Here is a 23,243-nt window from a genome sequence, read left to right as displayed (position 1 = left end):
GGATAAGTACTTGTTATGGTATTTATATCATTGCGCATCACTCTGCTGTACTTCTCCTTCCAACCAAATATAAAAATGTTAATAAATTCAAAATTACTGGTTCAATAGTAGTTGTCAAAAGTTATAATTAAAAAAAAAATATGTTACTGACATGAAATATTATTTGTGTTCTGATAATAAATTATAAAAGCAAGCAAAAAGTAAGGAGTATTAAAGGCATATTTCACCTATTCACAATTTATGTAGTATTTTAATAAAACGATTGAAAAACATGATCGATCAATCTATCAAAAGAGAATAATAGGTGAGCCATTTTAAGGGCTCAAGTCAAGTTAGTGCAAGGTCGTCAATCATGTGACCACTGCATGCCATAAAAACATTTTCACAGAAAAAATATCACTTGTGTTATACATTAAGTCACGATAGTGTCAGAAAAAGTAAAGGGTTCTATGGGTATAGCCATGAGGTAAAGCTTAAACGTAGAACTTTGTTACTCAGGATGAACGCAAACGGAGTAATTGTATGTTATATTATAAAAAAGTTTTTACTTTAGAGAGTATAATACACTTATTGCTATCATTTTGTCTATTCAGTTAGTACATCCTATTATTTTGAAATCCGAATAATTTTTGTTCTTACAAAACTTTAAACAATAGGCCGAAATATTTTACTTGATGCCTTTGCACCCTATATTTCTCGTATTTTAAAATTTAATTTCTAAATAGCAATAGGTAGACTATTACTTTACTGTAGATCGTTTTTATTAAATTTGTTTGTCTTTTTTATAGAAATAACTGTAAAAAAATGTTCAATGTCTCTTAATACTTCTACACTTTGTGGTTGTTCACACATTAATAAAAACTTTGAGTTCCTCAAATACACAGAAATATTCGCATTATATTCAAATTTTTAACGTTGAAATAGTATTTGTATTAATAAAATTACAATGATTACAATAAAATCAACAGAATTTATTAAAATAAGTTCTATTATGCAGTTAATTTAAATATCTTTTAATCAATTTGTATTTGAATCTAGGCGTGCAGGCAAATAGTATGTATAAGAGTGTATGTACATGTATACTACGATACATTTAATAACAATGACGTCTGATCTTCATCCGTTATTCACCTTCGTTGTTCCGTGGCCTTGTATTGAAATATTTGTTCTTTTTCGATTTCCTTTTGTCGTTTTATTTTTCGATTAACCATTTTCGATAACATGTTCACTTGAAATGATTAAAATAGTTTTTCTTTTACAATAAGCCTCCAACAACTCGACATCATGAAAACTTACGCTCATGGTTATTTAACATTGTATAGAAAAACCAAGCCAAATTTATATGTTATTCTTAATAAAACGACTGCATAGGTTAACATTTTTATTACTCAATTTTGTAAAAATTCAATATTGTGAAACATTATCACATGGTTGGCTGCTATTAGTTCGAGTACAGCTTCATAGTTTATATTTTCAAAGACAATACTATCAAAACGAACGTAAAAGTTTATCGATACAGTATAAACTTAATATAAATATATATATTATTTTTTGGATCAATAAAAAAAATTAAATCCTTTTAATTTATACATCATGTAATGCTTTTAAAAATCAACCCTTGTTTTTTCTTGATGCATTTTAACCTCCGTTAATATCAAACAACAATTTTTTTTTTTAACTACACATTTAGTTATATTTCTACATAGTGTTATTTCACAAATTAAATTTTTTTCATTTGGTATTTTAAAATTTGGTATTAAATTATTATTTTTTTAAATCAACGACATTAAATCAACCACTTCCCCAAGTCGAATTTGCTTTTTCCTCAAATAAAGTTTTGTGAAACGAGAAATTAAAAAAAAATTTATTTTTATATGCATTTGAACCGACTTATCATGATTATAGAAGTCATGACTTGTTGAATGTAAATATAATTAATATTGCTTACCATTGTGATTATTTTTACATCGTTATAAATAAATGTTTATTTTTATAAGACAAGCATTTTTATAATCTATTTTAAAATAAATAATTTACCTAGCTATAACGTATTTTAAAGCTATGTTGTCTTAAACTCAAATGTTACTTATCTAAATCCTTTTATTAAACACTGGGCTTTTATATTAATTATAAGTGTACACATTTAATTATAATTTAAATATAGTGTAAAAATATCTATGTTCAATTGAATGTATATTTTACTATTTGATTATATTAATGATTAATCATTGATACAATGAAACAATAATTTCTTTTTTCTAGTTATTGTTTTTCATTTGTAATTTTTTTATTTTTATTTTTTACAATTATAAACGGAAATAGCGCGGTTAAAATATTTAAATGAATATTTTAACAATAAAGTAGCATTATTATTTTTCTAGATAAAGTTATATTCATAAGCAGTTAAATGATAGAGATGTATGTGAAATAGATATGCATGTATTGAATACATGATGAAATCTCAGCAAACGACATTCGTCTTGTGCAAACACATCAAGTGCGACAAAACGAAAATTGTGCCTTACAAACATTTGAATCCCAAAAAAATGTATAAACCCCGTAAATGGCTCAGATTCAATATTATGTTTTTTTAATGATAACTAAAAAAATACTAATAATCAAGGATTAGTCATGGGGTGCCTCTGTTACACTTACTAAATCATATTTATAATATATTTGAGTAATAATTTATATCCTTCATATTTATAAAAATATATTAATGTAATATTAAGTACACTTAAATGCTTATACTGACTGTTGCCACTAAGCAGTTTATATTACAAATAATTAGCCGTACTGTGTGAAAGATAAGCAAATTATTATACTTTAATTTTTAATATCGTAATAGAAATAGTAAAAGTGGAATTTTCAAAATATAAAAAAAATTAACGCATATCAAGTTAAATAATAATTTTAAATATTTATTTCAGTTAATTTATCACTATTGAAATATGAAATATTATTAATAGATTAGTTCCATTTACGTGATCACTCTGATATTATTAATTAACTGTACTGTTACTAAAGTTGTCACCAAAATATTTGTTGATCTAAACTTATTATCAAATGTGTGCCCTTAGAACATTATTTACTAGAAACAACTGTATGCGAACAATTATTGAACAACCAAACTTATGTCCAATGATATATTTGAGCGACAAAAATTAAGAACTATAAAAATTTAATGAATACAAAATAAAAATTGACAATTTGACAGTCATAAAAAAAAAGAACTATCCTTAAAATTTTTTTTTTTAATAGAAAGGTCATCCTGACACTAGTTGGTTGGTAAGAGGGTAGACAGAGTTGCTGCCAATCCACCACATTTATTCCGTCAAACAAAAAAAAATTTTAAATAAGATCGGCATCAAGAGTGACCAATATTTCAATTATTATTTTAATATTTTTTATATTATCATAATTATTTAAGTACCTTTTATGAGAAGTTAAATTCAAGGGATAGAAATCGATTAAAAAAACTATTTATATATATTATAACCAATTTCTAATAATTAAGTTATTGGTAATTAAAATTGGTAGGTAATATATTACGTGGTTCAATGGGGAGTACATTAAAAATTTGTCATTGTTTTCTTGTATTTATCAAAAAAGAAAAATTGAAAAGTGCTGTTTATTACTAAAGCATAACAAAGCATTCAAGTGACCTTATGTTTTATGCAATCATTTTTATTTGTTCGTTTCAGGCATTATAATTTTTTTTTGTCGGTGGCTATACATTAATTTTATTTGAGTTGTTCAAGCTTATATTTTCAAAAAATTTTATGCTTATGAATTTAACTATATATTATTAGTAGGAATATGTGCATTGAACAAAGGAAAGACTTTCTTTTATTGGACAACCCGTTTCCTCTTGAATACCCATCAAATAAACAAAACACGCACCAATTGTCTTACAAAAATAAAATTACTTATAGGTTCATTTAAGTATATTGGAACACGTATTATTATACATTTTAGTTATCTTACTGACTCCAGACGATACCTAATAGAGTATTCATAAAATTTAAATAAATTATCATTAGTTAAGCCACACGTTTCAAGGACAGTGTTTTTTTTTACTTTAGAAATTGAAAAGAGTATCAAAACATCCGAGAGTTTAAAAAAATATTATGTATTGCATAAGGATTTACAAAAACAGTATTTCATTTTTATCATAAAATGGGAAATGTCAAATAATAAAATGTTTTAGCATACAGAATATAATATATTTTTAGTTAATCACAATATTATACAAAAATATCTATTTTAATACCATTAACTATACTTTAGCATGTCAAAATCATATTTTGACTAAAACAATATACATTATGAAAGTATAGAATACTTTTAGTTTAATAGACTTTAAATTATATTTTGAAAATAAAAGTTATAATCGTATAACTCACAACCGACAGTAACAAATTTAAAACTTAAATTGAATTTGTAAAACCATAATTAGACAATAAATTTAATGAGCTGCGTGTAAAACCAAAACTGTTTGCAGTACCTTAAAAAAAATAAAAATTATATATGTAAATTCTTATGTAATAAAATAGTTAACTAATTGCTGTTCTTTCATTTTATTTATAATAAATACCTAGTAAATAATAAAATAAATAGCTCAAGAAATTTTAAATAGATAACTACAAGACTTAATAATAGTGTTTTTTAATTATAACGTTTTATATGTTTTTATTTTATGAAATTTTTAATATTTGAAAAACTTATATTAGTTCATTATGATGTTGCAATGAAGTGCAATTATATGTTTTATAAATAAAACTATAATAGGGTATATTAAGAAGACAAAATACATTTTTATGAATTTAAAACAATATTAATGGCACAATTATTAAGTTTTAAAATTAAATTCTGTATTTTTCAAACATAAATTATGTACCGAAAATAGGTTAAATCTTACACGAATGGTATTCAGTCAAAAACAAGATATTGTTCAACTATTCATTGAACTCGATACTCTTTTCTAAATTTAACATTGCTCAGTTTTTCTCAGTTAAATTTGGATCTTATAAAGTTGCGAATATTAATTATTTGAGAAAACATAAAAGCAAATATTTCAAGGTGTTGAAATATTAGTTTTTATAAAATATCATGATAGTCATTAAGTTTTACAATATTTCAGTAACTTGTTACTTTTAAAACATTATTCAGAATTCCGAAATGAATAATTGAAAAGGGTATTGTATTCGAAATTTCAGTTCGTATTAATGTCAACATTAACAATTTATTAGTATCCCTATAAAACCAAATACACTATTTGTAACATCCAATATTTATAAAATTGAAACACATATTAGAAAATTTTATTTTTGAGCTTCTTTTTGTCGATAGAAGTGTATAACAAAATACGTAAGGAAATGTATTTTGAACATTTTATATAAAATACGAGAAACTATAAAAAAAACCAGTGCCAACGGGAATGGAGTATATTTGGAAAGTATCATAAAAAACTCTTCAATGCTAATCTGTAGATAATATTTAATTTTTAGTAGGAATTTTTTTATTATTCCAAAAGAAATATCAACTCTTATTTCCTTAATTTTATCCTGAATAGATGTTTTATGATTTATGAGTATGATGCATGAATAATAGCTACACATTATAGTTATTAAATTTAGTACATAACTGATTATCAAAAATGTAGTGTTATAATTTTACGAAGAAATTTTAATAATTATAAAGTAGCTGTATATATTGTTACCGCTGTGGCAAATGTATTTCAAAATTGTAAAGATGCTTCGCTCTCATAAAAAGTTTGATAATTTCGACATTTATTTTAGTTATGGAATTGAATTTGCAATTAATCATATATCATTGGTAGCTAAAATATTTTTTTGTAAAGAAAAGCCCTATTTTTTTTTATTTACATACTAAATGAATATTAAAAGCTGTAAAAATCTACCACTATAATATTTATAATTAACACAAAATCTTACTATTATTATTTTTGTATTATTGTATAATTTTCTTTTGACCAATGGTCATATTTGCTTTTCCCTCCCATATGACTATACTTTTTAATCTAAATAATTCGAAAAAATATTTCAAAAACAAATGGATGTAAAACTGAAAATAAAATATAATAATAACATGAAAAACAGTCATTTTTTATATAACGATAACATAAATATAATTTTATCTTCTCATACTTTTTTGACAAAGATTTTTACGCCAGATGTCGACCTGACACAACCTCATTAGTCGCCTCTTACGGCTGGCAGAGAGGCCGTGGAAGTATTCTTATCTTCTATCCACAGGGAATTAATTTTATATTATATTTATATAATTTTATAATATAAAATTATTTTTTTATCAAACTTTTGTGTAATGATATTAACTATTTATGTATACATATATAATAGCATGTAAATATGGGTTCTAGTTCCTCTCAAAGTAATCATGTCATCAATTTTTTGTTAAAAATGATAAAAAATTTACTTATTTTGCATAACAGATTATAAATATTCTTATAAAATAAAGTTTTTGAAGGAAAAAAAATAAAACCTCGGGTCAGTTTACATATAAAAGACTAGTCGTCGTTGTAATTTCTTTTTTTAACTTATTGTACATTATATAACTTTTTATTTTATATAAGTTTAAAGTATGCAGGATTTTTAGTACATTAACAAAAGTTAAGTTGACGAAGTTCTACTTTTTATACATGTGTTTCAATTTTCGACCTCTGTATAAGCGAAAATTTTTAGTATGCCGATGAAAATGACATTTATAAAGTATGTTCTATACTTTTTTTTTACAAGTATATTTCTAAAAAAAAATTGTATTGATCCTTAATTTAATGATGTAAAAAACCGTAATTGTTTTAGCGATTAATACAATTACGGAGAACGAGAGAGTTTTTTTCAATTTTTGGAGATAATGTATTCAATTATATATAACTTTTGATTTTTAAATGTATCATTTAAATATTTCAGTCAAGGGAGAGCTAAAAAAAGTGTTAACAGACAAATAATAATAAACACAGAACCTAGTACCTTCTTGTGAGTTACTACCTGTAGTAACATCACATCATTATTACCTTCTCAGCGTCGCATCAAACCTGAAAGAATGATTTCTACTTGTAGATTAATTTTCAGGAACTAAAAGATTTCTTAAAATATTAAAATTATAAAAATAAAATTTGTTATTAAATAAAAGCAAACACATTTTGAAAATATTTTTTAGTAAAAATTATTGCAGTATAGTAACAATGATTATTATTATTTTACTATTGAGTGTATCGTAAATTTTCTGTGTGTGCTTAAGTCCCATTTAGATAATAGTGATACATTACTAGGCGGGGATTTCATATAATCGCATAGCACTAAAGTGAATCCCTCGTGATTTTAGAGCAAAACGCATGAAAACAAACTTTACATGAATGTTTCTGAACTAAACATCAAAATGAAATGTTTCACTAAAACTATTATAATCAATAATTTAGTTTATTACTTTATTCATTTAACTGTTGGCTAACTTCATAATCAAGTATCCTATTATTATATAAAATCGAAATCAAATAATTTATACAACTTGTATTAATGAACATTTTTTTTATGTTTAATACCATTTAAATTTTGAACGCAAAGAGGTATTTAGTTTACTTGTACTATAGTAAACTGTTAATGGATATGATAATTATTATATGTGATGATGTAATATGAGTATTGAGCAGATAATTTACTATTATTTTTGTTAAACATTTTTTATTGGATTTCGAAATTATAATTTCGAAATTTTTTAATATTATATGATATGATATTATACTGTCATATCATATTAATCGGCTGATTAAAAAAGTTTGAAAAATAAAAAATAAAAAACCCACCCACCCTTGTAAATTATAACTTATACTGAATAAAATTATTTTCATTGATCCTATAATTTGTCCACGTAAATCATAAATGCTTTAAACATTTTGTGATGTCATTTTGAAATTAATGTTTTTGACGTTATAAGGTTTTTTTGCGTAGGTTCATGTGTAATCGTATGGTGAAATTACATTTTTCATTTGGTGCGCGGTACGTCTAATCTTTTTGTACTTCCAACTTTTAAAGTGAGTACCATAATTATATTGCAAAAGTAGAATTTCATGACATAATCCTGGTTTTTTATTTTTTCACTACAGCATTCAACTGTGTAAAGTCAGTAAATTACATTGTAGCAGTTGTTTAATACATTATTATTATAATAATTAATTGTTTCTCTTTTAAAAATAAAAATATTGAATTTCATTAAGCTTAAACGCATTTTACAACAAATAAAGAATTTACACTATATATATATTTACCATATTTCATTGTGTGTACGAAAATTTTTTAATATATTATTTATCAGTTTAGAATATACGTTAAATAAATTATATTGTTATGATTTTAGATAAATTACTTGATTATGAAATTGACCAGCAGTTAAGATAATAAACTAAATTATTCATTATAATTGTTTTAGTAAAACATTATATATTGATGTTATTTTCAGAATTATTCATAGAAAATTTGTTTTCGTGCGTTTTTCTTTAAAATCCCAAAGGATCATTTTAGTAATGCGCAACTATATGAAATACCTGTCTAGTTCTGAACGAAACATCAACATTTTTTTATTTTCCCAAACATTTGCTGTTTAATATGATAGTGTTTTATATATTTAATAAAAAAAAATTAACAAATACATTAATAGATTATAGTTTTTTACGTATATTACACCATTATATCTTATCTTCATAGGTGTCGGGTAGAGGGCTTATAGGGCTTAGTACCCCAGAAATTTAGTAAAATTATATTCAATGGTATATAAAATATATATTTTGGAGGAGGCAAAATAAATTTAGCGACACCCTCTAAAAAAAACTTGATAATCCTGCGCTTATATTTACAATAGTTTATTATATGTACAAATACACTTAATATATCATAATTATAAATAATTTACATTTAAAATTTTAAAAATATCAACACATAAAATTTATGGTTATTTTCGATTAAAAGTCCAATTAATACAATTTATTACTTTATAAAATTATTTTTTCTCTTAAAAAAAAATTATATTTTGGTAAAAACTCCATGTATAACAAAATTAATTTTATAACTATGGAAAGACTCGATTTTTATAAATTATTGAAGAAAAGTAACACTTAAAGTTAAAACTGAAAATCTTCTACTACTATTACAAAAATAAACGTGATACTGAATATCCAGTATCTAATTTTTATAATTAATTAAAAATTGAGTATTAACTATAAAAAAAATTTGCGATATAATAAAATAGATTCTATTTTATTTCAAAATTTTCATGTGGTAGTTTAAAGTCGTTTGACGTTTTTTTTTAATGAATAACCAATTATTGTTATTATTATATATAATTTATTTATCTATGACTTGGTATTTACGTCACTAACACAAAATTATTTAATTTAATGATATGAATATTTATTTTATTTTGGTTAATTATGAAAAATAGAATTAAAAAATTCTACACTAAGAAATCGAAAAAACATTAAATAATGAAAATTATTTTTATATATTTAAATTTTTTAAAAATTTATTTATTGTTTATTACATAGTACCAAATTAAAAATGATTGTTTTTATTTTTGTTTCATTTGTTTTACAATGAATCAAAAATATTCAAACTCATCTATTTCAGATTAGCAAAAAAATGTCAAGGGATATGGCAACACCAGCTTTATTATTAATGGTTTAGTCGTAATGCTCGTTGTAGTCTACACCACTTTACGACCAGTCGTTTCGCTGTTTCTCTAGATAATCTCAATTAGAAAGTTTTAAGTGAGCCATATAATAGTTGCTACCTCTACTAGGTTCGTCCTGAGATCTCCACACAGGTACACTCATGTACACACATGTAAGTTTTTACGTGCAGGTACTTTGTGTATACAATACATTATCTCAAAGCTTTTATTTCTTATTATGTCAGAAAGGAAAAAACTATCTAAAGATTAAAAAAATGATCTGAAGTTAACAAGTATTTCTAATGTACCGCTCAAGTTACAAATATGAAGTTCTACTTTTAAAAATCATTGCAAAAACAACCACTTAGGAAATAGGTGTACTTTTCTGTTACTAAAAATGTGACATTTTTATTTTCATAAGCTCACAACGATACGCTTTTATGAATATCTTGAAAAAATAATGCACTTGTAATATAACGATGATTTTAGTGAAAAAAAAAATTAAACCTATAAAATTATGTATAATATTACCTATTGAAAAAATTATAAATTATATATTCAACGTGTATGCGCTTATTTTTACTAGAAACTGCTCCTACTGTTAAGATCATTAGTCTACAGTTTAAGATAGGTTTAATCTTTAAAAATTATTGAAAAGTTTTTATATGTATATTACAGATGTTACATCTTTATATTTATTACTATATATCAGTAATATTGGTTTTATCAAATTAATTATATAGGGTCATACATTTATCATGAACCACTTAATTAGTTCTTGTCAAAAACTTATTTGTTAAAAAATGGTTACAATATCTATCAAATGATATTGTGAAATGAAGTTTAATAAACAAATTTACATTAAAACAAATAAAATAACTTTTACAGCATTTCCGAAAAGAAGTTCATTTTTTATATTTTTATTTGGACTCGTAACAAAAGAATTTATAAAGATTTCAAAATCATCTATGATATAGTTTGTAAAACAATGACTAGAGATAACTAAAGTTCAGTTTTGCGCAATCCATCTTTTGACGACGCAAAATCCAATTACCTGAAGCTGCGGGCAATTTAATATAGTAGAGGTAAAACCTTTTCATGGCCAAAATGAACATGATTTATTAACTCTTTCATGTAGTCGACACCATTTTATAGCGCCAAATACATTAAAAATTTGTTCACTTAACGATCATTTATAAATAAAAAATATATTATTAAATAAAAATGGGAGGCAATTTTTTTTTATTTTGAGTATTTGTTTTAAAATATTATGATAAAATATGATGATCAAAATTATACTATTTTGTGCGTTAAAATATATAAGTATCTAAGACCGAATAACGAGAAAACTATTATACAAGCGCTAGGATTAAATTAAGGATAATAGAGGGGCTTATAATGGTTCACCAAATTGTGATAGACTATAAAAGTTATTATCAGGGTCAATGTAATGTAAAAAATGTAGAATATAATATTTAAAGGACTAGTATAACAAAGTCTACGCATTAATAAAAGAAACACAGATAGCACGAAAAACTTGACATGACAAAATTCGCTTTAAAAAAAAATTATTGACTTGTTGTGTTTTAATTTGTATACAATGCATTTATGTAATTATTTATTTATCTATCCATATTATTACTGAATTTTTTTAATGTACACACCATGATCAATCCATTCATTGATCAAATAATGTGTGTTACTGTAATTTATTAATATGTAAATAATTCACTAATGTCATATGCATAAAATTATAAGTACAAAATTTTATTCAATTTTAAAATCACCAAAATATATGTATAACATCAGTCAGATTTACTATTAATATTGATTTAAATTCTAGTTAATTGTTCAATATTATAATTTGTTTTTTTTACTCTTTAATCAAAAGTTGTTTATTGTTTTTATGGTATCTAAATTAATAATTAAAATACAAAACCAAAACAATTACATTATAGACGTTAAACAAAATTCTAATAAATATTACGTAACAATCTCAAAAACAAACATTATAGTATTAATTAATATTTAATAAATTCTGTTTGTAAAGAGTAAATACAAAACGATAAAATCGGATTTTTAAATCAGTTATAGATCTAAATTTATGAATATATGTTCAGATATGTGGTACATTTTTAAAAAAGATCATAATTATTATAATCATTACCACAAGGTAGTATACTTTATATAAGAAAACTTAATAAAAAAGGTTAAATATAGGGAACAGTTTAAATGTCATTATCATAAGTATTTAAAGAAAAAGTGCTCGTTGAACTTTTTCTTATCATTTTCATCGTAATCTTAAATTTTCTTTTTTTTTTCCATCTGTATCTATGATGTTAACAATTTTTTTTATTTTGCTAATTTAGAACGTGGAAAATGGTCTCAACATGTTTTCAGCGTTCCTAATAGTATATGTTATATTTGACAAGGTAAACATATTAGTGTTATGTATTTAAAATAATTAAAGTAATGCTAAAGTTCGATTATATTAATATATATCATCATAATATTATATTAATATATCATCGATGATATTCATACGTATATATTATTTTGATACTTTTTCAAGTTAAATAAAGTAATATTTCAAATTAAACATATATATTTAAACAAAAATTCAATTGCTAATTTCATTGATGTTTTTTTTTTTTGCTCAAGTTAAATTATAATCATATTTTATAAAATGATTTTTATAATATATCTTAAGTAAGAAAGAAATATGCACTCTGGATAATTTATTTTTTATAGTAAGAAAAATCACATCCAAAATAACAATAAAAATTTGAAATTATATAATTTATAAGTAAGTATTTTTCTTAGTATATATTTTTGATTTCATAAAAAAATGTATAATCTAGCAATAAACCTTAAAAAAAAATTGTATGTTTGATTTGCATTATGTTATTAAATGCCAATATTACAGTAAACCTGTATATCTATACCAAATGTCATCTGTTGGCTCGACTCTCCTATAAATTCACATTAGAATTCATAAAAATATTATAGACTGTTAAATAATGTCATGAATTAATATTCAATTTGCTGTTATCGTATTGTGGGATGGGTTTTTCATCTAGTCAAAATGTTCATATGTTGGTACTTTAGTATAAACCACATTGACCTAGTGATTACCATAATTATAGTTTTACCAACGTTAACTCTGTACACGGATATACGCGATTTTGGCAGATCCAGAAATTCTCAACCATCACTCAATCAAATGAGGGACTACACCATTTCTGTGTAAGAGATTTACTCGAATGTGAGTTTGACTAGAACGTAACTAATAAACAACTTTACACTAACTACTAATATATTTTATACAATTTTCAAGGTTACTTCAATAAGTTATACAAATTTATCATTATTTATTAAAACAAATGTTGTAGATTATTTTCAAATTAGTTTTTTATTTAATTCATTTAAATAGCGTGTAATTCAGACTGCATTACTGATGATAAAATTATGGATAAAGTAAAATAAAATAACTACATTGAATATACATTAATATTCATTTTATTTATTGTATTAAAATTATATAGTATAAAGTTCTATCGAACATAATTTTAAATAGACCTAAACCGTATGCTAAAGAGATAGTAGGAAAATACCAAGCAGGTTTTACAGCTGGAAAATCAATGACTTACCAAATACCTGTTATCCAACAAATAACCGAAAAGAGTCATGAATTTTACAAAGATGTGTACTTGTTATTTGTAGATTCCAACTCTATGACTCGATAGCTAGAAGTACGCTATGGAACGTAATGGTCCAACTTGGAATACCAGCTAAACTCGTTAGAATGGTGAAAGCATGTATGCAAAACTCAAGGTGCAAAGTTAAGTTAAACTCGGTAATATCAGAGGAATTTACAGTGACCACAAGGGTTAGACAGGGTGATGCTCCGTTTCCGGTCTTATTTAACATTGTGCTGGAATCGGTAGTTAGAGAAGTACTGCAAAGAGAGCCACAAGGTTTGAGTATAGGGCAAGGAAAACAAATATTATTGGCCGTGTACGCAGATGACATAGTTGTAATAGCAGAGACAGAGGATAGTCTCAAGAGAACAACCGAAATTTTAATTGATGCAACGAAAAAGATTGGACTTATCATTAATGAAAACAAAACCAAATTCATGATTGTATCAAGGAGATCATCCACAAAATACTATAACATAAAAAGATATGTCATTTGAAAGAGTTCGAAACTTTAAATACTTAGGAGTAGATATAAACTCGCAGGCAGATAGCCACGAAGAAATCCACAGAAGAATCGCAGCTGGAAATAAATGTTATTTTTCACTAGTCTAATTATTTAAGTCTAAAATATTATCAAGAAAAACAAAAATCCAATTATATAAGACCCTTGTTAGACCAATTGTATTATATGCCTGTGGGGAATGGGCGTCTACCAAGTCTGACGAACACAAATTAATGATTTTCGAAAGGAAAGTCTTGCGAAGAATATTTGGGCCGAAAAGAAATGACGAAGGAGGCTATGAGATAAGGTCAAACAGAGAACTCAATGCTCTATTTAACGATTTCAATGTAGTTTCCATAATCAAGAGTAAGAGAATAAGGGGGCCGGTCACGTCTGGAGAGCATTAGGCCAACTTATAACGACCATCACGAAATGGAAGCCAAAAAAATGTCGACCGAAAGGAAGGCCTAGAAAACGATGAGAGGACCGAGTCAAGGAAGACTTCTGAATGCTAGGAGAACGGAACGGAGAAGAACTGGCAGAACAAAGAGAAGCATGGAAGGAGATAGTGGAAGCGGCTATGGGCCTAAATGACCTGGATTAAGCCTTAAAAAAAAAGAAATTGTATTAAAATTACGAATGTTCATTAACTATTTATATATTTTAAACTGTAATATTTAATATAACTTTCTCTACTGTGTACTTATTTATATATAGTTAAGTATAATTTTTTTAATTTGTAATATAAAAACAAGTATTTTATTTATTTTTAGTGATATTTAAAGCCAATTAAAAAAAAAAAAGTTAAATTATTAGTGAATCAAAATCAAAATCGCTTATTTTATATATGCTATATCAAATTTTTATGTAGAAAACTTCATCACTCTAAAAATTTTTAGTGGTATTGAATTGTAGTTTAATAATAAGTTTTTTCATATATCTTATAAAAATACAATTATTTATCAGATGCGATATTTTTACATGGAATAGTAAGAAACATTTTTCAAAATACACATTTTACTTTTTTTAAATTATTGAAAATCTCAAGATTATTAACAACTCAAAAATTTTATATTTTTGCAATAAAAGCTTATAAAATATTTATATTGAAGTTGTCATAGAAATATAAGTACACGTTGAAATGTATTGAATAAGGTAAACAACTAATGTATAATTTTATTTGCTTTCCTGGAAGATGTTGGAAATATTATATCAAATTCGAACAGTAGCCTGGAAATGACAAAAATTATTGAAAGAGTAAAGGTCATTCTATATCCAACACAAATGTACTAGATTTTCTGTTGCCTTTTCCGTTGTAATATGACTGAGTAAAATACTGGTATAAAATGTCATAAAAGATAATATTTGAATACGACTACTGACTGCACTTATCTCAAATCTAACAACCCTTAAGTTTATGAGAAAGCTGTACTGTTCTTTGCCTTGATGATAATGGTAGTTATGTATCGGTACAAAATTGTTAATGAGCCGAGAAAAGACAAATGTTTTCCGTTTTTGTGCAAACGGTTATTACAGGTGAAACTTTCTCCAAATAGAAGGGCTTTACCGGAAATAAAAAAAAACATATTATGTACCTTTCTTCTAACATAGTTATATAATATTCACCTGTGTTCACGCTAAGTGGTTGGTCCGAGCTAAAACAACAATAACAACAACCGTAATAAAAAGAATACGCCTTTAAAAAGGTTAGCAAAATGCTCAAGCCAATCTAAGTTTTTTTTCGCAACCTTGTGTCGTAACATTTGAGATATATTCAAATTTTTTTTTTTTATTGAATCCTGCCAAGCGAATGAAGAAGCACACATTTTAATCCAATCAGTATTTTGCCTAACATGATAACTGGATGAAGTATGATGAAGTAGAAACAAAAAATACATGACAGTAACGACAATCTGTTGTTACCAAAATTCAAAATATTATCACAATAAGAAGTAGTAATAAATAATCATATTAAATTCTTCGTTGTGCCTTACCAGCTGATGCTGTTTACTAATAAGGAAGATATATTAAATTCTAATATTTTAAAAAATGATTACAAAAGTTCAAATGAAGATTTTATAAAACGCATAGTAGAAAATTTAAATACTGTTAAGCTAAGTCGATAGATTTTAATTTAAACAATACATTTTTTTATAACCTGTTTGATAAAATAGTTTTGAAGGAAAATTAACAGAAAGTAATTTAAAAAGAAGCAATTCTAGAAAATCAGTAATTATATTAAGACAGAAACTTTTTATAGGTAAGTTGAATAAATTTAATTAAATCATGAAAAACTACGTTTAACTTTAAATATATTTTTTAATATAATATAATTTTATTACTTTTTATAATTTGACTTTATATTGCTTCATACTGGTGATCGATGTCTTTTTATTAATGAAACATAAATCTTTGGAGTATTTATACTCATGTTTAAAAATAAATTTAATGAATGAACAATTTAAAAAACAATTAAACTTTATTTAAAATTAAACAAGTCTAATAATTAAAAAATGTTTTATTTTTATAAAAAATAATAATTTTAGCTGAAAACAACTATGTAAAACAAAATTCTTAAAAAAGTGGTTTAAAAGTTCTTGTAAAGACTTTAGGAGTTACACATTTTACAAGAACTTCTAAGACGTTAAAATTACACCTACAGTGTAGTTGTAATTAATGATGATTTAATATTATACAAGAAGGTAAATTCTTTAAAAATTCTTCACTTTGTATAATTAAAGAGAGCACTTTTTCGACACACGATTTGCTCTATATCAATTAAAGCGATAGATAACTGACGAATACCAATGAAAATGAGAGTATTGCTTCTATAAGTATTTACCATGTGTAGTTGAGTTAAATTTAGGACAATTAATTCCATGAATTACTTGGTCAATTAGCTAATTAATATAATGTACTAATTATGCTTTATTAAAAAATACTTAGTTGGTATATGATTATTTTCTATTTTCAATTATAATATCAATACACTCACTCACTTTTTGTACAATATATAACATATTTATTAAATTAAAATATATTTCTAAATATTTTACTGAAACCACTATAAAAAGGAAACATTACTACAAGTCTTATCCCGATACCAAAATGTAACTTATTTCTTAAAAGCAAAAAGTACACATACGAGTATGGTGATTTAAATAATAATATTATATTACATATTTTTTATTGTTGTATTATACAAGTAAATAGGTGTAAAATGATATGTAAGACGTTACTTTAAGGTTCTAAATATCTCACCAGTATTTTTTTGATACTCTACGCATACTTTTTTCACAAATCTCATATTTTAATCTTAATAATATTTATCTTAATAATACTTCTTTTACAACAGACATGTTTGTAGATAATCTATGTATTTTCTCGTACTCATTTGTATCATTCTTCTGCATCTTTTTTGTCAAATCATAAAAAGTTTGTAGTTCTTTTAACGCACTTTAAAAATAAGTGCCGTTTCTTTTCTAAATAATCGCTTTTATATTTTAGAACAAAAGTTTTCCTCTAGCTGGAGCACCGCCCACTGTTGACGCATAAATGGACTGAGTGAACATTTTCCAAACAAATATTTTTAAAGTAAACTGCTTATAAATGTTTGCAAGATATACAAAGTGTTGACCCAGTAAGATCAATATTATAACATACTTTTCAAGTGGAACCAATAATTTAAGTAAGGAGTTTTCCGCTTTTTGACTTATGTCTCTTACATTTCTTTACAGCCTGATATATTATTCATTGTAAAATTGTACCAATAGGTGGATAAAAAGAGAAATAAAATGTCAGCTTAACTGTATTTTTGACTGCCTCGCTATCTTATGTTAAATTTAAAAAGTATGTAAATAAAATCATGTTGGATCAATTTTGCCAGTTACCACAGTTACAACGAATACGTCAATCGTAGCAACAAAATATTTGAAAATAATGTCTAAAGTACACACTATTTTGATTTACAGAATATTATTGTTATTTGTAGTGAAACTTTGACGTGTCAACTAGACATGATTACATTTTCAGTTAAACTATATAGTGTAACTTTAACATTCTACTTTATTCAAACTATTACGTTTAATAATAAAAGAAATATTCAATTTGAGTTTTTGAAAGATTGACAACTTAATATTTATTACGCAGCTATATGGTTAAAATTACAGTTGTAGTAAGTAATCATAAAACTCAGCAAAAGTTCAATTTGTATAGATGACCATAATAACCTACAATTGCGAAACCATATCAGTTATAAAATGAATAAAAATAATCATAAAATCGTTTCGCACCTTTACCCTTATAACCATACAAAATAACCAATTAATTTAAAAATCACAATAATAATCACTTGTATTTAAAACATGATATTGTTCTAGTTTACATTGTTGTAAGGATTGTGTAAATAATGTTCATGGATCATTTTTTTTTTTATTGAAAAAATAAATAAAAGAATAATAAGAAAGTTATATTTTTAATAAGAGCTATGTTTATTAAACAAATTCACGAAATAAATTGAGTTATTTAAATAAATTTAATATGTTTTGATTATTTTCAAATTCTTAGCATATGAATATTGTTTTATTAATAAAAAAATCTGTAATAATATAAATTATAAAACTCATATAAAACCCTTTTACATCTGTAATATCAATTTGTAAGTAGTCAGTAAATAAATTTCTTTAAAAACAACGCGAAACTTACATTATTTACACCCAAGAAGTTGTAAGCATGTTTAATGTCATCAAAAACTACAGTTTGAAATGAATACAACTTTAATCTGATGTATATCTCATTAAGTACCTAACAAACTCTTGTAGTACATATAAACGATTGAAGTCACAGATGACAGACTTTATTAGTTTTAGTTTCATCATATAACAACCGCATTTCACAAAGATTTTCAACTTGTTGTAAAAACTAATCCCAAATATTTGATTAAGTACAATTAATTTCAGTTGTTGTAACTTAATTCATTACTATACATTATTGATTTTTTATTACAACAATAAAATGAAATTATTTTAGAATTTTGAGTTCATACAACAAGTTGATTGAATTACTTTTTTTGTGTAATTAAAGAAGGCTTTTCTGTGTTTAAATATATCAAACATACATTTATGACATATTCAATTAACATTAATAATCGTTTTATGTATCGTTTTGAAGCTTGTCAGCTTTGTTAATAATGTAATGGTATGTGACTTTATTTATATGATATGAAAACAAATTTTACTGTTGTGAAACACAATAGTTTATGCCATTTCAATTAATTCTTAATTCATATGATTGTACTTTAAAGAAATATTTGTTATCTTATTTTATTCTTCAAGAACTTAATTTTCACAAGGGAAGTTTATTCGAGTAGTTAATAAACTCAAAACTACTCACGCTAAGGTAAAATATGACCAGACGGAGTTATTTAATCCCTTTTTCTTGCACGGCAGTTGAAGACACCGAAATCACTTAGCCACAAAACTGAAAAGATTTTTCAACTAAAACTGTTAAAAAGTACTTTTACATTAACCTTAAATGGTTACACTAAAATCTTTTATATTATTATCCAATGCGGTTTTACGCGAACCCATAAAATATATTTGCCGTATACGTATAAATAGGCTGACGAGTTAACCGGCGATAGTAATCGAAACACTTTACAGTGACTGTCACGGATACGGCATATAATCGCACTAAAGGAAAGTCAGTGTTAACATTCAACCCTCTCGGCCGGTGGATGTTTACCGCCAGGTTTCGCCTGTGATGTCCGCGTGATGGTACCCCAATTATTGAAGTCAACACCGTAACCTTTGACTGCTTGCCCTTGTCCAAATCAATCTCATTTTTCCTTCATGTTCATACTATCTTATACAGGGTAATCAATGTTACGCAAGGCACTAATTTTTTAATAAACTGTTGAACATTTCCAAGAGAAATATTATTTGGTTCAAAAAATTCTATAATGTCTTGCAGTCAAATGTTATTTTTTCGTCCCTTCAATTATAAAAAACTTTTAACATTCATTTTATTTTTATAACAATCCTTTTTTTGACTTGATAATACAATAAACAAAAAAAAAAAAGTACAAACTGTTCTGTTCTTATAAAAAATTTTTTCAGTCATTTTTTTGTTACTACATATTAAATTTTATTAATTTGAAATCAATCTATCAATGATATTAGATTGTTAAAAATATCAAAAGTCTTTGTTCATACATTTCGTCTCGTAATCCAGCTTCTTTGAATAAGACTTATACCTCAGATAAGATATCCACATGATGGATTATTATAATCCCACTTTTGGTAATCTTGTATTTAATAATTTATGTCTAATAATAATCGTATATTCTTATATGCAACATAGTTTTAGTATTGTACATTTTCGGTCACCAGTGTGAACAATTTTTATCGATAACTGTCATAGAAATTAATTATGGTTTATTAAAACAGATTATAACTGTTTCCGCTATTAAAAAAAGCATACTAATTACAGATTTTTACATTAATTCCAAATTTTTAACTAATCTTGAAACGCAAAATAGTTGATCAAATAAAAAAAATAAGACAACAAAAATGTTTATAACATTTTTAGTTAAAATTAAAAAAATAATGTTATAGTTTTTTTTATTCCTGATGGAATTAAAAAAAATATTTACTTCATGATACTATAGAGTATAAATAATTTGCATATTACTTGGGTTTATCCGATTTGAATATAAAAAAATCAAAATAAGCAACAAACTTATGTAATCATTGTCAATGTTATCTGAAAATAATGAAAAATTCTTTTTTGATAATGTAAAATTTACATTTGGAAGATTTACTACGTATATGCAATGCGTACAAAATCAGTACAACACATTCTAGATTGAGCTTATAATTTTAGTCATAATTCTATTCATCTCGAATAAGTTAATTATGTCTATACCATTTATATTTTATATAAATATTCATCTTTAATAATTAATTATATATGATCCCTTAAATTTGGTTAGTTATTGATTTCAATAGCGTAGTTGACAAATACAATATAATAGTGTTCATATACTTCAATTATGCTACAGCTCGTTATACTCCAGCTAACAACTGATTGAAATTCGATTTTTTTATTGACAATGTAGACATTTAAACAAATATAGTTGTATTTGTAATTTAAACAATTCAGCTATGTAGATATAAGTCGTGAGTTTTATTACATTTCATTACTTGGTGCAATATGTTACCCAAGGCCAAGAGGAAACCTTTTCGAATTTTCATAAGTTCTGTTTTATTTCTATAATATAAATACTATAGCAAAAATGTAATCATAAGATATTTGAATAAATTTACAGTCAGTTAAATTAAATAATATAACAACACAACAATTAAATTTTTCAATAGTTTAAACAAGTAAGTTTCAAAAATATTATTATTTTTGAAGGTTGACAAATATCACTTTTCAAAAATTATTTAATGATCAAACTGAAATATTAATCCAAGTTTCGATGTGAAAATTTGTCTAAAAATTAGATCTTAATATTTTAGGTTTTGTTCAGATTGTTTCCTATGAAATTTCAAATAGTTTGCCAAATAATCTGTTCATACTTAAAATGTTGAAATAATATTAAAACAATTGATTTAAGATGAAATTTCAGCGTTATAGTCTGGGAAATATCTGATTATACCTGGATTGGAACTATGCAGTATTGAATTCAGAATTTTTTTTTGATTTTCAATATAAAAAAATGAATTTTAAGTTATGTTTATGTAACTAAACACTATCTTTACACTATTTGTATATTAAATATTTTCAAATAACAATTTATATTATTAGAATATAAATTAATGAAGGAGTTAAATATATGAGAAGTTATTGTTCATTCAGTGACAATGCTCCACTTGTTATAAAACATAATTTCTATAATTAAATATTTTAAATTATTATAATCAATTATTGATTATAATGTTTGAAATAATAGAGTGATACTTAACGAAGTGAAAATATATTGTGGTCTACACAAAGTACACAGTTCAAATATTATTAAATCATTCAACTACTAAATGAAAAAAAAAAGAATTTAATCTAATAATCAAGTTAAGTCACGTTCTTGTAAAATTCAACATAAAGGATTGAATACTTTTTTTGGCCACTACAAAAGAAGATTTAAGACCAAGAGTTCATGGCTGATATGGTTGAATAGAATTAGAGTGTTTTTTAGTAATATAACTTGTTGTGTGTAAAAATTATTTAACTTGAACATCATATTTTTTAAATTGTATAATTAATTATACTATTTTATTTTCTATTCATAGTTTAGAATCTAAGCTGTTGACAAAAAAATAATAAGTATAACTCTGCTGTAAATAAAGGGGGTTTAGGAAAATATAAAAAATTTTCACGACTCATACAGGACCTAAAAATAAAAACCGTTTTTATTGAAAATCAGATAAAGAGAACTCCATAGTAATATAAAAAATATATATTATTTCAATTAAGTATCAAAAATTATTCAAGTGGGTCCCTATAAAAAAATTAATAACCATTCAACACAAAAAGCTACAAACTTTATCAATAGTTCAAAATTAATAATTAAAAAAACTTTAGGTTTGTTATTAAAATTTTTTAAAAAAAAAAAGGAATGTGAGCAATTAATACACCTACTAGTTTAGAGAAGAAACAAATAGTTATTAGGTTAATAATTTTATATTAAACGGAAACTTCGAAAGGGGCTAGCTAGAATTTTTTTTAATTTACAAAACTTTATTTGGTACTATTTCCAAAAGAGATTGGACCTTATTTTTTTTAATTTATAGAAAAGTATACTATTAACTTTTAAAAAAGAGTTACAAAAATGTACTAGGTTCTGTGTTTATTATTATTATTATTTGTGACTGTTAACGATTTTTTTAGCTCTCACTTGACCGATATAATTAAATGATACATTTAAAGATCACAAATGATATCTAGTTTAATACATTACTCTCAAAAATTGAAAAAAAATTTCTTCGTTCTCCATAAATGTATGAAATTACTAAAAAAATTACGAATTTTTAAATCGTTAAATTAAGGATCAATAGAATTTTTTTATAAATATACTTGTAAAAAAAAGTATAGAACACACTTTATAAATGTCACTTTCATCGACTTACTAATAATTTCCGCTTATACAAGAGTTTATCAAAAATTGTAACGCACGTATAAAAAGTAGAACTTCTTAAACTTAACTTTTGTTAATGTTCTAAAAATCTCGCATAATTTAAACTTATAATGAATAAAAATTTATATAATATATAATAAGTTAAAAAAATAAATTACAATGATGACTAGTCTTTAATAAGTAAGCTGTCCAAAATAAATGA

The 23,243-nt window shown here is 24.4% G+C and overlaps 1 protein-coding gene across 2 annotated transcripts in view; it reads right to left on the bottom strand.

Annotated features, from left to right (window-relative positions):
• The window catches only part of LOC126896595 (leucine-rich repeat-containing protein 24-like), an 81,740-nt gene extending 62,154 nt beyond the window's left edge, over nt 1-19,586 (bottom strand). For both annotated transcript variants that reach the window (XM_050669525.1, XM_050669527.1), the window contains exon 1: nt 19,300-19,586. The gene's annotated coding sequence lies outside the window, so the exon portion shown is untranslated. The remainder of the gene's footprint in view (nt 1-19,299) is intronic.
• Between the last annotated feature and the right edge of the window lie 3,657 nt (nt 19,587-23,243).

This window comes from Daktulosphaira vitifoliae, unplaced genomic scaffold (genome assembly GCF_025091365.1).
Source record: "Daktulosphaira vitifoliae isolate Bord-2020 unplaced genomic scaffold, ASM2509136v1 Scaffold_1, whole genome shotgun sequence".
Lineage (NCBI taxonomy): Eukaryota > Metazoa > Arthropoda > Insecta > Hemiptera > Phylloxeridae > Daktulosphaira > Daktulosphaira vitifoliae.
This window is presented reverse-complemented; position numbering and strand designations above follow the sequence as displayed.